The sequence below is a fragment of the Chiloscyllium punctatum genome, chromosome 23 (assembly GCF_047496795.1).
Source record: "Chiloscyllium punctatum isolate Juve2018m chromosome 23, sChiPun1.3, whole genome shotgun sequence".
Taxonomy (NCBI): domain Eukaryota; kingdom Metazoa; phylum Chordata; class Chondrichthyes; order Orectolobiformes; family Hemiscylliidae; genus Chiloscyllium; species Chiloscyllium punctatum.
In genome coordinates this window covers 45,360,185-45,376,214 of record NC_092761.1, presented here as the reverse complement: position 1 = coordinate 45,376,214, position 16,030 = coordinate 45,360,185, and the positions used below count along the sequence as shown (strand labels likewise).

At 44.3% G+C, this 16,030-nt stretch overlaps 1 long non-coding RNA gene across 1 annotated transcript in view; it reads left to right on the top strand.

Moving 5' to 3' along the window:
• The window catches only part of LOC140494057 (uncharacterized), a 76,834-nt gene that overhangs the window by 58,339 nt on the left and 2,465 nt on the right, over positions 1-16,030 (top strand). Inside the window, exons 6-7 of the long non-coding RNA XR_011963891.1 lie at positions 7,043-7,224; positions 14,155-14,263. This is a non-coding gene — a long non-coding RNA (uncharacterized lncRNA). The remainder of the gene's footprint in view (positions 1-7,042; positions 7,225-14,154; positions 14,264-16,030) is intronic.

The following is a 16,030-nucleotide window of genomic DNA, read 5'->3' as shown; positions in this document are numbered from 1 at the left end:
TCTTTAAAGGTTCCACGTCCTTCCTACAATGAAGCGAACAGAACTGTTCACAATATTCGAAGTGTGGTCCAACTGGGGATCTGTAGAGCTGCAGCAAAATCTCACATCTCTTAAATTCAATCCCCCTGCCAATGAAAGCCAACACACCATCCGCCTTCTTAACAGCCTGTCAACTTGGGTGGGAACCTGAGGGACACAGGATCCCTTTGTTCCTGTACGCTGCTAAGAATCCTACCTTTAACCACGTAAAGGTTTTCTGCAGAATCCTCCAATCGAAAACTATCCCTATCTTTGTAAGTTCCTCCAGTCCCTACAACACTCATAAACTGTGAAACCTTCTCAAGTCCATATATTCCTAATGTCTGCAATATCCTCCTGTCCTGATGTCACTCCATATCTCTGTTACCCCCACCATCCTGCAGTGCTCTTCTGGGGAACATTGCAGAGGAAGGAGGAGTTGGAGAGTCTGGGCCATGTTACAAGGTATGAAGGGCTGCAGAACTTGGAGGATGGTACAAATGTCGGAAGGGACGTGGGACTTGAAGAAGGTTAGGTGTTCCGGGATTCATTGAACCTGCAGGATAGGACAAGGGATGGCTTGTGGAACCTGGAGGATATTATGATTTGAACCACAGGTAATTTTTGATTGGAACATTCAGCCGATCTTATAGTCATAGAGATGTACAGCATGGAAACAGACCCTTCATTCCAACCCAGCCATGCCCACAGGATATTCCAACCCAATCTAGTCCCACCTGCCAGTACCTGGCCTATCTCCCTCCAAACCCTTTCTATTCATATATACATCCAAATGCTTCTTAAATGTTGCAATTGTACCATCTGTAAGACTGGCTGAAAGATCCAATCAAACATTACCTGTGGTTCAAATCATAACATCCTCCAGGTTCCCCAACCCATTCATGGTCCCATCCTGCAGATCAGATATCCCAACCCAATGTAGTCCCACCTGCTAGCACTCAGCTCATCTCCATCTAAACCCTTCCTATTCATATACCCATCCAGATGCCTTTTAATTGTTGCAGTTGTACTAGCCTCCACCACTTCCTCTGGCAGCTCATTCCATATACTTACTATCCTCTGCGTGAAAATGTTGCCCCTTTTTATCTTTTATATCTTTCTACTCTCACCCTAAACCTCGCCCTATAATTCTGGATTCGCACACCCCAGGAGAAAGCCTTTGTCGATTTACCCTATCCATGTCCCTCTTGATTTTATAAACCTCGATGAGGTCACCCTCAGCCTCCAACTCTCCAGGAAAAACAACCACCACCTGTTCAAACTCTCCCTATAGCTCATCCCTGGCAACGTTGTTGTAAATCTTTTCTGGACCCTTTCAGGTTTCACAACATCCTTCCGATCGGAAGTAGAACAGAGTTGCATGCAGCATTCCAAAAGTGGCCTAATCACTGTCTTGTACAGCCACAACATGACCTCCCAACTCCTGTACCCAATACTCTGACCAATAAAGGAATGCATACCAAGCACCTTCTTTCTTATCCTAACTACCTGTGACTCTACTGTCAAGGAACTCTGTATTTCATTTGAAAGATTTCATAGACAGGTAGAGTGGCCCGAGGTCTTCTGGGTAATGCTAGTTCAGTCTAAGCTGGTAAGCAGAGCCAGTGAAATATTTGCAGCGCTGTCTCTCGAATGGTCGAGTGATAATGCACATGTCAAACAGGCTATTTTAAGTGCTTATGGATTGCTTATGAAAGGGAAGCCACTACAATTCCCTTTACCGTACCATCGCTATCTGTCAAAGCTCTTTCAGGTCGATATCCTCCGAATTGTTGAAACCTGCTCTCACAATTGCAACTCCCGTTATTTCCTAACATTGTTGAGTCTCTAAAACCATCCCTTTCAGGTTAATCTCCTCCACTGCATACAACACTCCAAGCCTGTGTAATCTGTTCAATTCCTTCAGTTCCTATATACCTATGAAGAGGTGTGACTGCTTTGTGGCCATTGTATCCTCATTTATATCTGCAAAAGGCTCTGCTCACTGTAGCATATCCTATGCCCATAAGTGAATCTGGTCTCTCATAAGACTCTCTATCACTCTCTCCTCCAGTCTCTACAAGCTTCCCTATCCCTGTCGTATCTTGCAGCATGCACACCACGCACTCTCTCTGACATACCTTCCAGTGCATAAATTCATCTCTCCTTCTAACTGTATCCAGTCTACAACTTCATCCCTGTCCGTGCAACATCCTCCAGTCCATATACTCCTCTCTATTGCTGCAGCATTCTCCAGCTTATATCATCTTCCATGTGCTTGCAACATTCTCCAGTCCATACGACCCTCCCTTTCCCTGTAATATTCTCCAGTCCATACGACCCTCCCTTTTCCTGTAATATTCTCCAGTCCATACTACCCTCCCTTTCCCTGTAATATTCCCCAGTCCATACCATCCACCCTATCACTGTGATATTCTCCAGATCCCACAACTGTTGTTAAATGTACGACATCCTGGAATCCTGTGAATGTTTCTATGCCCTGATCAACGTTGTCCATGTAACGATCCACAACCCTACACACATCCCTATCTCTGGAATCTAATCAAATACGCTTTATCTCTCTATCTTCCTCCAAACAATAAAATGTTTTCTCCTGCGAACAATCTGTAGCAACTGTAACTATGTTTAACCCTGCAACATTGTCACACCCCCAAACATCTCTCCCACTCTGTGACCTCTAACCATCCCTCAAAGGCCCTCTCTCGGTGACACGCGCCATGCATTTGCAACAAGGCAGATGGAATGACAGCATTAACTGAAGGGAACAGATATGATCGAACTGTTATTGTGGAGGTGTGGCTGCAGCATGACCATCGCTGGGATGTGTTTATTGAGGGGTTGTAGGGATTTAGGCAGGATCAGCAAAAAACCAATCAAGGTCCCATTTTGTTGTGAAGAAAGGACGCAGTCAGTGCATTAATGAGACAGCCAATTTAACCTGGGAATCAAAATATAGAGTCATTTTGAATCGACAGCTTCCAAATAGCAAGGGAGATCTGGGAGATCAAATCACAATCCATGTATGTTGTTAAGGCGGATGCAATATTTTCTTGGTGATAGTAGACAGAGGCATGTGCAGTGGTCAATTTCTGATTGGACGTCTGTTTCACAAGGATCAGTGCTGTGATGTCTGTGTGTAATTTATATCTGGGATTCAGATGAAAAGGTCAGCAGTTTGAGTGGTAATTTTGCAGTCGACATTTGGAAAGGCATGTAATGATTAGGGATAGTTAGGGGAATTGTGGATAGTGAGGAAGAGTGTTCATGGTTGCAGCAGTACATACATCAGCTGTAATGTTGGGCAGAGATGTGGCAAATTGAATTTCATCGGGACAGGTGTGAAGTGATATATTTATGAAGTCATATGGAAGAGAGAAGTACACTAATTGACTAGTTGGAAACATTGATAAACAGAGAGACATTGGAAGCAAATCCATAGCTCCCTAAAAATAACAACACAACAGGATGTGGTGGTCGAGGGGGAGTATGGCATGCTAACCTTTATTGGGCACAGTATTGAGTACAGACTTTTGCATGTCATGTTGTGACTGAATGAAACTTCATTCGACCATGTTTGGAAAGTTGCGTGTCATTCTCATCGACACACCACAGGAAGGATGTGGAGGTTTTGGGGAGGTTCCAACAGAGGGTTGGCAGAATATTGCCTGGATGACTGTGTTTAAGGAGGTTGGACGCAGTTGGATTGTTTTGCGAGAATATCCGAGTCTGAGGGGTGACCTGGTACAGGTAAAGAGCATGAGGAGAGGCGTGAATAGTGTGGATAGTTGGAATCCTCCTTCCAATGTCGAAATATCAAATACTAGGGCGCATCGGTTTAAGGTGAGAGTGAGAAGTTTTAAGTGAGATGAATGAGGCCAATTGTCTTTACCGAGCAATGTGATTATTGAGGGGTTGAAGGGATTTAGGCAGGATCAGCAAAAAAACAAACAGGAGGTGGGAGAGGTGGCAACAAGAGCAAACATTTGAAGGGCATTTAGACAGAAACATGAACAAACAGAGAATAGAGGGATATCGCCCATGTGCAGACAGATGGGATTAGTTGAGAATAGCATCATGGTCAGCACAGCCATGGTGGGCCGAAGGGCCTATTACTCTGCTGTACTGCTCGATTTTCTAACTTAACGACATCTAACCTGTCAAAGCCCCTCCGAATCCTGGATGTTTCATTCAATTTCTCTCCCATTCTTCAAAACTCCAATAGGTTCAAGGGCAATCTCCTCCACCTCTTCTCATTGGAAAATCCCGCCATCTCCAGGATCAGCCGAGCGAACCTTCCCTGGCCTGCCTCCAACACAAGAATGTCTTTCCTTAGGGCACACATACTATTCATTATAATCTAGGTGTGGTCTGACTTGTACCTTGCATCGTTTTAGCAAGACCTCCCTATATTTAGACTCCATTCCCTTTGCCTTCTCGATTACTTGCTGGTCCTGTAAGCTACCTGTTTCAGATTGAATCACAAGGATTCCCAAAATCCTTTGTGCAGTCAGTCTGAAACCAAACGGTGTTAGCCTGACAGTAAGTCGGGAACGTGCTGGAATGTGCTATAAAGAATATGACAATAAATGAGAACTAGATACTTAGAAACAATGTGAGATGTATGATTTTATAAAAGGGGAATATTTTTAAATCTGTTGCATCCTATATTTTGGTGTGACCATAAATGGCAGAATAGATAAGGGTGGGGAAGGCTAGTTGCAGTAGAGGGATATTTGAAATTTCAGAAGCATTTTGACAAGTTTCAACAAGGGCTAAAAATTAGCTCGTGAGAGAATAGGGCCCCTGAAAGGTGAATGAGGCTGTCTGTGTGGAATCACTGCTGATGGGGGAGATACTGAACAAGTATTTTGTGTTAGGCTTTACTGTGGTGAAAGACATGGAAGCTCGGGAACTTGGGAAAATACATAGGGATGTCTTGAAAAGAGTTCACATTGGAGAACAGGAGGTGCTGGATGTCTTAAAATGCAAAAGTTAGATAAAACCTTTGGACATGATCAGATATACCCCAGCGCCTTGTGAGAAGCGAGGGAGGAAATTGCAGGGCCCCTCTCAGAGATATTTGTATCATCGACAGCTACTACGGACCAGTGAGACTGATGGCAGGGTGGTAAGTTGTTGGATGAGATTCTGAGAGAAACGATCATCGTGCATTTGGAAAGGTAAGGACAGATTAACGATCGTCAGCATGGCTTTGTGCATGGGAAATCATGCCTCAAATGTGAGTGTGGAGGTAGACAAGTGAGAGGTCAAAGCAGAGCAGTACACGATGTCCACATGAACTTTATCAAGGCCTTTGACAAGGTTCTGCATGGCAGACTGGATAGTATGTTTAGATCAGACATAACCAGGGAGCGCTCACCAAGGAGATACAAAACAGGATTGACGGTAGGAGACAGAGCATGTTCATAGAGGGTTACCGCTCAAACTGCAGGCCTGTGACCAACGGTGTGCCATGGGGTTCGGTGCTGGGTCACTGTTGTGCATCATTTATATAAACAGATTGGATGATAATACAGGATCCATGATTAGCAAGTTTGTGAGTGAGACTGAAATTGGTGATAATGTGGACAGTGAAGAGGGATATCGAAGAGTACAATGGAATCAACAGTACTGCTGGACCAGTGAGGTTAGGAATAACAGGTGGAGAAATGCAAGATGTTGTATTGTGGTAAAGCAGACCAGGCTGGACTTGTACAATTAATGTTTGGGCCTTGGATATTGTTGTGAATCATTTCATTGACCCAGGGATGCAGGTACACAGTTTTTTGAAAGTAGCGTCACGGGTAGACAGGCTGGTGAAGCAGGCGTTTGGGATGGTCACCCTTCATTGGGCAGAGCATTGAGAGTAGGAGTTGGGATGTCATGGTTTATCTGCAGAGGACATTAGTGAGGCCACTGTATAAGCATTGTTGATTATCTGGAAAAAATCAACTTGTTCACGTATGTCCTTTAGGGAGGGATATATGATATTTTTACCTGGTCTGGCTCACATGTGACTCCAGTCCCACAGCAATATGGCTGGCTCTGAGTTGCCTCTGGGCAATTAGCAGGAGGGCAATGGATGTTGGTCCATCCGGTGATATCCTTAGGCCTTGAATGAATCAATGAAATACACATATGTCTATCCCTACCTTGGCAAACAGCTCTGCTGCAGCAATCCGTACTGGCTTTGTAACGTTGTTCAGGCCTTTGCCCCTCTCTGTAACACTCTCACCACCTCCAGCACCTTCAATTCTCCCTGTTCCACTCCTCTGATTAAACACTGACAATATTTCCTCTTCCTACTGCACTCCTCCACATTTCTAAATGTTGGTTACTTCAGAATTGATCGGTTCTTTTTCATCTCTTAATCAAATCGGCCAAGACCGTCTGAAGTGGGAAGGAGCATTGGGAAGGTGTCAAGCACCTCGAGACTTTCTGTGGGGAAAACGGGAATCCAGGAGAAAACAGCACAAGGAGCGCGCTGTCATGTCAACACCCCACCCACCCCCTTTCCACGTTCACCTTCTGCCTCAAGTGTAACAGAGTCTGTGGAAGGCCACATCGGTCTGTACAGCCAACTCCAGACTCCCCCACCCCCACTGAGAGTGGGAGAGAGTCAGCCTCATCTGTGAGCCACTGCCAAAGAGATGATGAGATAGGAAGGTTGAATCCCCTCACAATTATCCCAGTGTCTTTGTTACAAATTCAAACAATTCCCTGTTGATGCAGTGTTTAATAATGTCACATCACTCAGTATCTCTCCATGTGGTATCCCTCACTGTGTCAGTCTATTTACTGCCTCTGTCAGCATTTCTCTCTCTTACAGATGGTCTGAGATCCTGAGTCAACAGAATTGTCCATTCCAGAGAGATGCAGCAGCACAGGCAAGGGATGGAGACTGGGATTATCGAGATCTCTGCTGGACTCAGTGCCACTCTGCATGTGTTATCCTCATTGCATCAGTCTAATTTCCCATTCTGTCTATTTCTGTCTCATGCAGGTCATCAGGATGTTCCTAACTCCTGTCTCATCCATCACCTCATTGAAACTGGTTGGTCAGCCAAGAGAAATGGAGAGGGAGATCTGGAGCCTTCAGTAATTCCTGCAGCTGGTAAGATCACTCACAGTAAACAGCACAGGGTGGAGGTAGACCAGGAAGACAGGACAGAGATATAGAGCTGGGTAAGGAACAGCAACATTCTAGACTTCATTCTCACCATCTTGTGAGGGTCCTGCTTTCACCTCTTCTGTACTAGTCCTCAATGCGACAGCACAGGGGATCGCAGGCATCAATCCTGGCCCATGCTGTGTTCGTGATCTCTGTAATATCCTCCAGTCCCGATAATCCTTCCTCTGTTTGAAATCTCCTCTAGTCCACATCATTCTCTGTGTCTCTGTCTCTGTCTCTGTCAGGTTCTCCAGTCCCTAACACCCTAATCCCTAACCTTCTCCAGTAGGTACTAAATTCCTTCATCCCTGTAAACCCTGACAGCCCTGTCTATCCCTGTAAGCTCCTCCCACCAATACCACCCTCCATGTCAATGTATTTGTCTTTAACCTCTCCATCCGCCCCTATCTATGTAATCTTCTCCAGCTCCTACAACCCTTCCTTAGCTGTGAAAAATTTGTAATCTCCTTATCCTTCTCCAATTCTTTGATCTTTATCTTGTTAAATTTCACCTTCATTCCCGACACCATACCCCTCCCGACCACAGGAACCTCTTTCAGTTTGTGCAACCCTCCCCATTTGTGTAACTGTCTTCAACCCAGTAACCTGGAATTCTCCATTGCCTTCCTATCTATGTAGCCTCCAGAGCCTAGAAGCCTTCTTATATCTGTAAATGTCTTCAATCACAACAACCTTCCATATCTCTGTTAGTATACACAATAATCTCCTAGATGAAACAGCCCCCTGTCTGTGTCTCTCAGTCTGCCTGCCTCTTCCTAACTCCATCCCTATCCCTCTCTCCAGAATCTAATCCAGCTCCCTCTCTCTCTGTAAATTCCTCCAATCCCCAAACACCTTTGTCCCTCTGACATTCTTGACCAGATGTCACTGTGTTTAATTCTTAGCCTCCCTATCTCTGTAACCTCTACCCATCTGTCCAACCCCCCACTACTGAGGTGCGACTCCCTGTATTCGCCATAAGGGAGATGGAATGACAGTGAACAGATCTGATGGAACTGTCATTACGGAGGTGTAGCTGCAGAATGACCATCGCTGGGAAGTGAATACTGAAGGGTTGTTTGCATAGAGTCATAGAGTCATAGAGATGTACAGCATGGAAACCGACCCTTCGGTCCAACCCACCCACGCTGTGCAGATATCCCAACCCAATCTAGTCCCAATATGCAGACTAGGCAAAAAGCTAACAAGGTATGAAGGAAGGATGAGGTTAATGCATTAATGAGACAATCATGTGGATCTGAATTTGAAAAGTAGAGTTGAGAATAAGCAAGCAGCAGCAACCGTTAGCAGGAATTCTTTTGTAGGCACCAAACAGTGATGGGAATGTCAGTATGGTTACAGTCAGGACACTGAATGTACTTATGGCAAGGGCAGTACAGTAACGGTGTGTGACAATGGTCTCCATGCCGACTGATCCAGCAACGAGCCTGTTGGATTGAATTTGTTGGTGTGAATATAAATGGCAGAATTGTAAGGGTGTAGGAGGGGTGTAGTGGTATAGGGGATATGGTATATTTGAATTATCAGAAGCCTTTATGCAAGTTTTAACAGGGAAAAGAACGGACAAAGGAAGCACATGGTGAGGGGAAGAAACTGACAGGACAGCGTACCTGCAGAGTTACTGCCTTTGCTGTTTGAATTCATGTATCGCTGGATATCGGAGTGCATTTATCAGATTTAAAGGTTACTGCAGATTATATCTGCAATAAATGCTTCTGCTTGTGAGTCCTATCAGATCGAATAGATTGGTTGGAGAGACAGTTTAAGACAATACAGAATTGGTAACACAACAGTATGTGATGGATGGCAGTTATAGGAAGAGGGACAGTCTCAGATAGAGTTACATAGATGGGTTAACTCCAAAAAAGGCAAGAGAGTTTAGTAGCTAGTGCAGGAGTCTTCTGTGGCTCTCCCTATTTTAAACAAATATGCTGTTTTGGAAAATGTAGCGGGTGATGGATTCACAGGGGAACGTTGCACAAACAGACAAGTTTGTGGTATGGAGACTGGCTCTAATGCAACAAGGGATACGTCGGATTCCACGAAGTCAATTGTGTTAGGGGACTCGCTAGTCTGAGGTACAGACGGACGGTTCTGTGGACAGCAGAGAAATAAGCAGATTAGTGTGTTGCTTCCCTGGTGCCAGGATCAAGGATATCTCAGAAAGGATGCAGAATGTTCTGACAGGGGAGAGGGTCCAGCAAGAGGTCATTGACCAAATTGGAACCAACGACATAAAAAGGGAAAACGTTTGAGATTATGGACGGAGATTGCAGGGTGATAGGCAGAAATTTAAAAAAGAGGATCTTGACAGTAATAATATCTGTATTACTCCCGGCGCTATGAGCTAGTGAGGACAGGAATAGAGGGATAGAGCAGATGAATACATGGCTTTGGAGCTGGTGTATGGGAGAAGTATTCACATTTTTGGATCACTGGAATCTCTTTTGAGGTAGAAGGAACCTGTACCAGAAGGACGGATTGCACCTAAATTGGAAGGGGGCGAATATACTGGCAGGAAGATTTGCCACAGCTGCTCGAGAGGTTTTAAACTAGTTTGGGCGGTGGGGGGTGGGGGGGGAGCTGGGGGCAGGGAGATAGTGAGGAAATAGATCAATCTGAGATTGGTAAACTGAGAACAGAAACGAGTCAAACAGTCAGGACGGGCAGGGACAAGGTAGGACTAATAAAGTAAACTGCATTTATTTCAATGCAAAGGGGCCAAATAGGGAAGGCAGATGAACTCAGGGCATGGTTAGGAATATGGGACTGGGATATCATAGCAGTTACAGAAACATGGCTCAGGGATCGGCAGGACTGGCAGATAATGTTCCAGGTTACAAATTCTACAGGAAAGATAGAAAGGAAGGCAGGACAGGAGGGGGAATGGAGTTTTTGATTAGGGATAGCATTACAGGGGTACTGAGGGATGATATTCCTGGAAATACATCGAGGGAGGTTATTTGGGTAGACCTGAGAAATAAGAACGGGATGATCGCCTTATTGGGATTGTATTATAGACTCCCTAATAGTCAGAGGGAAATTGAGAAACAAACTTGTGAGAAGATCTCAACTATCTGTAAGAAAGTAGGGTGATTATGGTAGGAGATTTTAACTTCCCAAACATAGACTGGGACTGCCGTAGCGTTAAGAGTCTAGATGGAGAGGAAGTTATTCAGTGTGTACAAGAAAATTTTCTGATTCAGTATGTGGATTAACCTACTAGAGAAGGTGCAAAACTTGACCTACTCTGGGGAAGTAAGGCAGGGCAGGTGACTGAGGTGCCAGTGGAGGTGCACTTTGGGGCCAGCTACCATAATACCATTAGATCTTAAATAATTATGGAAATGGATAGACCAGATCTTAAAGTTGAAGTTATAAATTCGAGAAAGGCCAATTTTGACAGTATTTGGCAAGAACTTTCAAAACCTGATTGGGGGCAGATGTTCACAGGTAAATGGACGGCTGGAAAATGGGAAGCCTTCAGAAATGAGATAACAAGAATCCAAAGCAAGTATATTCCCGTTGGGATGAAAAGAAAGGCTGGTAGTATAGGGATTGCTGACTAACTAAACGGTTTGATTCATAAAAAGAAGGAAGCATATGTCAGGTATAGACAGGATAGATCGAGTGAATCCTTCGAAGAGTATAAAGGCAGTAGAAGTATACTTAAGAGGGAAATCAGGAGGGCAAAAAGGGGACATGAGATAGCTTTAGCAAGTAGAATTATGGAGACTGCAAAGGGTTTTTACAAATACATTAAGGACACAATCATAACTAGGGAGAGAATAGAACCCCTCAAAGATCAGCAAGGCAGCCCTTGTGTGGAGCTGCAAGAAATGGGGGAGATACTAAACGAGTATTTTGCATCAGTATTTACTGTGGAAACTGATATGGAAGATATAGAATGTCAGGAAATAGATGGTTACACGTTGAAAAATGTCCATATTACAGAGTAGGAAGTGCTGGATGTCTTGAAACGTGTAAAAGTGGATAAATCCCCAGGACCCGAACAGGTGTACCATAGAACTCTGTGGGAAGCCAGAGGAGTGATTGCTGGGCTTCTTGCTGAGACATTTGTACCGTTGATAGTCACAGGAGAGGTGCCAGAAAACTGGAGTTTGGCAAACGTGGTGCCACTGTTTAAGAAGGGTGGTACGGACAAACCATGGAACTATAGGCCAGTGAGCCTGACGTCGGTGGTGAGCAAGTTGTCGAAGGGAATCCTGAAGGACAGGATGTACATGGAGTTGGAAAGACAAGGACTGATTAGGGATAGTCAACATGGCTTTAACCGTGGGAAATCATATCTCACGATCTTGATTGAGTTTTTTGAAGTTACGAAGAGGGCAGAACAGTAGATGTGTTCTATATGGACTTCAGTAACGCGTTCGACAAGATTCTCCATGGAAGACTGGTTAGCAAGTTTACATCTCATGGAACACAGGGACAACTAGCCACTTGCATACAGAACTGGCTCAAAGGTTGAAGACAGAGGGTGGAGGTGGAGGGTTATTTTTTAGACTGGAGGCCTGTGACCAGTGGAGTACCACAAGGATCAGTGCTGGTTCCTCAATTTTTTATCATTTACGTAAATGATTTGGATGCGAGCGTAAGAGGTATTGTTAGTAAGTTTGCAGATGACAACAAAATTGGAGGTGTAGTGGACAGCGAAGAGGTTTACCTCAGAGTACAACAGGATCTTGATCAGATGGGCCAATGGGCTGAGAAGTGGCAGGTGGAGTTTATTTGAAATAAATGCGAGGTGCTGCATTTTGGGAAAGCAAATTTTAGCAGGACTTCGACATTTAATGGCAATGGGTGTGTTGCTGAACAAAGAGACCTTGGAGTGCACGTTCATTGGTCCTTGAAAGTGGAGTCGCCGGTAGGTAGGATAGTTAAGATGGTGTTTGGTTTGCTTTCCTTTATTGGTCAGAGTATTGAGTTTTGGAGTTGGGAGGTCATGTTGCGGTTGTACGGGACACTGGTTAGGCCACTGTTGGAATATTGCGTGGAATTCTGGTCTCCTTCCTATCGGAAATATGTTGTGAAAATTGAAAGGGTTCAGGAAAGATTTACAAGGATGTTGACAGAGTTGGAGAATTTGAGGTATAAGGAGAGGCTGTACAGGCTGGGGCTGTTTTCCCTTGAGCGTTGGAGGCTGAGGGGTGACCTTCTAGAGATGTACAAAATTGTGAAGGGCATGGAGAGGATAAATAGAGAAAGTCTTTTCCCTGGCGTCGGGGAGTCCAGAACTAAAGGGCATAGGTTTAGGCTGAGAAGTGAAGGATGTTGGGTGGCACAGTGGTTAGCAATGCTCCCTCCCAATGCCATGAGACTCAGGTTCAATTCCCGCCTCAGGCTGTGTGGACTTTGCACATTCTCCCTATGTCTGCGTGGGTTTCCTCCCGCAATCCAAACTTGTGCAGGCTAGGTGAATTGGCTATGCTAAATTGCCTGTACTGTTAGGTGTAGGGGGAAGGATCTGGGTGGTTTGTGCTTTGGTGGGTCGCTGTGGACTTGTTTCCACACTTAAAAAAATGAAAACGTGAAAGAGACCTAAGGGGCAACTTTTTCACACATACGGTGGTACGTGTATGGAATGAGCTGCCAGAGGATGTGGTGGAGGCTGGTACAATTGCAGCATTTAAAAGACATTTGGATGGTTATATGAATAGGAAGGGTTTGGAGGGATATGGGTCGGATGCGGCAGGTGGGAATAGATTGGGTTGATATCTGCTCGACATGGACGGGTTGGACTGAAAGGTCTGTTTCCATGCTGTACATCTCTATGCCTCGATAACTCACAGAGTGAGTTTGTAAATGCAATTAGTGTGAATGGTATTTGGAGCAATACATGTAATTGGAAAGTTAAAGTTAGGTTGGAGTTTGTTTAAAGGGATTGGAATAGAGAGGTAAAGGCATCATGAATCAGTTGCATAGAGTGTTAGTGAGAGTGTACCTGAGGTATTGAGTGCAGTGTCGGTGACCTAATCTAAGAAAGATGACACTGATCACAGAGGACGTGCAATGGACATTCTCCAGATTAATTCCTGAGATGACAAGATTTTCTGATGGGGAGATTTGTCCTGCGACCTCTCCAGTTTCAAAGCATGAGAGGTGATCGCAGTGAAATTTCAAAAATCTATGATTCATGTGATGAGTTGGAAATAAACAGGATGTTTCTCTAGCTGTCTACTCTATATTTAAGGCAAATAATGACAGGATAAGGGATATGCCATTTAAGACCGTAATAAGGAGGAAATTCTTCCCTCGGAGGGGACTGACTAACACAGGGGCATGGAAGCCTACTGGCAGGGCAAGATTAAGGAGAATCCCCAGATATTCTTCACGTATATCAAGTGGAACAGAACAACCAGGGAACATGTAGGGTCTATTAGTGACTTGGCAAGTTGTATCCAAACTCAACTTCATGGGAGAAGGCTGTTTGTGTGACTGGAGCCCAATTTCCCCGGTGTACCCGGTAGAGATCAGTGCTGTGTTCCGTATTATTTGTGGTATTCATAAGTGATGTGAATGTGAAGTGGGTAGGGGGAGTGTGATAAGTAAGTTTGTGTTTGACACAAAGATTGGCTGTGTGGTTGGCAGTGAGGAGGGAGGTCTTATATTACAGGAAGATACAGATAGAATGGTCAGATGGTCAGATCAATGGCAAATGGAATGTAACTCTGATAAATATGAGGTGATGCACTTTGGAAGAAGGAAACAGACAGGGGAGGACTCAAAGAACGGCATCACACTAGGAAGCTCAGAGCGTGCTTCTCCACACATCCCTGAATGTGACTGGATATGATAATTGATGAGTTCAGCATGACTGTAGATAAAGCCTTTATTCATTGACCCAAAGATTATCCGAGTTTTATATAGCATCTCGGTAAGGCCAAATGAAATATTGTGTGCAGTTCTAGGAGCCGCGTTACAGGAAGGATGTGATTGTACTGGATGAGGTGCAGAAGAGATTCACCAGAATGCTCCCTGGGATGGACCATACGAGCTGTGGAGAGAGGCTGGGTAAGCTCGAGTTATTTATTTTGAAGCAGAGGAAGTTGAGTTGGAATGTAATTCAGATTTAAGATTACAAGGGGCATGGACAGGGTGAATAGACAACAGCTGTTCTTTTTAGTCAAAGTTTCAGATTCTTTACAGAGTGAAACCAGGGAATGGAGAATGGAGAACAGAGAAACATGACACAGCTACTTCACTTCTGCCTTCACAGAAAAATGCATAAACAAAGCCTTCCCAGCAATAGGAGAAAACCTGAGTCTGATGAGAAAATGATGTGGAATGAAACTAGTAAATAAACTAATTTGGAGAAATTATTGGAACTGAAAATAATGGGCATAGAAAAAAAAAACAACACAAATTGATGAAATGGGAAACATTTGAGAAACTCACTGGTAGATTAATTAAAGAAAATACAATAGAGGCACTGAACTAGGATTTTCAGCAAGGATTTTAATAGAGTCCCAACCCTAGTATGCAAAGTAAAAGCACATGGGAAAGGGGGTAATATATGAACATGGTGTTAAAATGGGAGTGTTGACAGGAAACAATGAGGAGGAATAAATGGATGGGTTTCAGTTTGGAAGGCTCATGAGGCATCGCAATGATTGGTGATGGGGCGCCAGATATTCACAATACATCTCAAACATCTCGTTGAGGGATTCAAATGCAAAGTTTCCAAGTCTGCAGACGGAACTAGGATTTTGAAAGTGAGGAGAATGTGAAAAAAACTTAAAGGAGAATGAAACAAACGGAGTGAATGAGTAAACATGTGGCAGATGAAGAGCAGTGTGGATAGATATGATGTTGTCTACTTTGTTGTGAAACACTAAAGTTCCAGCCAACCATTGGAAAAGGAAGTGGTTGAGAAATGTCGATCTATGAAGGGAACTGCTCTTTTCTTCTGTTATTATTTAGACAGACATCTGTGTTCCATGCAGGGCAGTGAGTTCTGCAGAAAGAAGCCAATACAGGGAATACATTGGCACACAGACCAGTTTACACAGGCCCACCAAGTGGGGAGCTGTAACATTGAAAAGGATCTGGGATCTCCCTGTACACCAGTCACTGAAAGCAATATTGCAGGAGCAGAAAGCAGTCAGGAAGATAAATTGTTGTTGACCATCATTTCAGAAGGACTGGAGTCCAGGGGTAAGGGTGTCTCAGTGCAGCTGTACAGGCCCTTGGTGAGACCTCAACTCGAACATTGTGCAGTGTTGTGTGCAGTTTTGGTCTCCGTACCTAGTAAAGAACAAACCTGACATTGAGGGAGAGCAGTGAAGGATGACCAGACTGATCTCTGGGATGACAGACTTTTTGTGGAGCAGAGTTTGGGTCAACTGAGCCTGTATCGCATGGGGTTTAGGAAAATGAGTGGAGATCTCAGTGAGATATATAAAACACTGACAGGGTGAGGTAGATTGGAAGCAGTGATGATAATTCCCCTGGCTGGGAAGTCTAAAACAAGAGGCCGCAGTATTAAATACAGATGGGTCACATTGCATTTAGATACGAATAAATGTCTGCACTCAGAGACTGGTGAACCTGGGAATTCTCTCTCACATAAGGCTGTGGAAGACAAGGCACTAAAGACTAATAAGGATGTCTAGACACCAAAGGATGGGGGAGAGGGCAGGAGTATGGTGTAGAAATAAAGGGTCAGCCATCATTATATTGAATTGGATAGCAAACTCGACAGACTAGGGGGACGACCACAGTTCCTAATTTATAGCTTCACAAGGTTAATCACATTAAGGGGTGTTTAAAGTGTGTGGG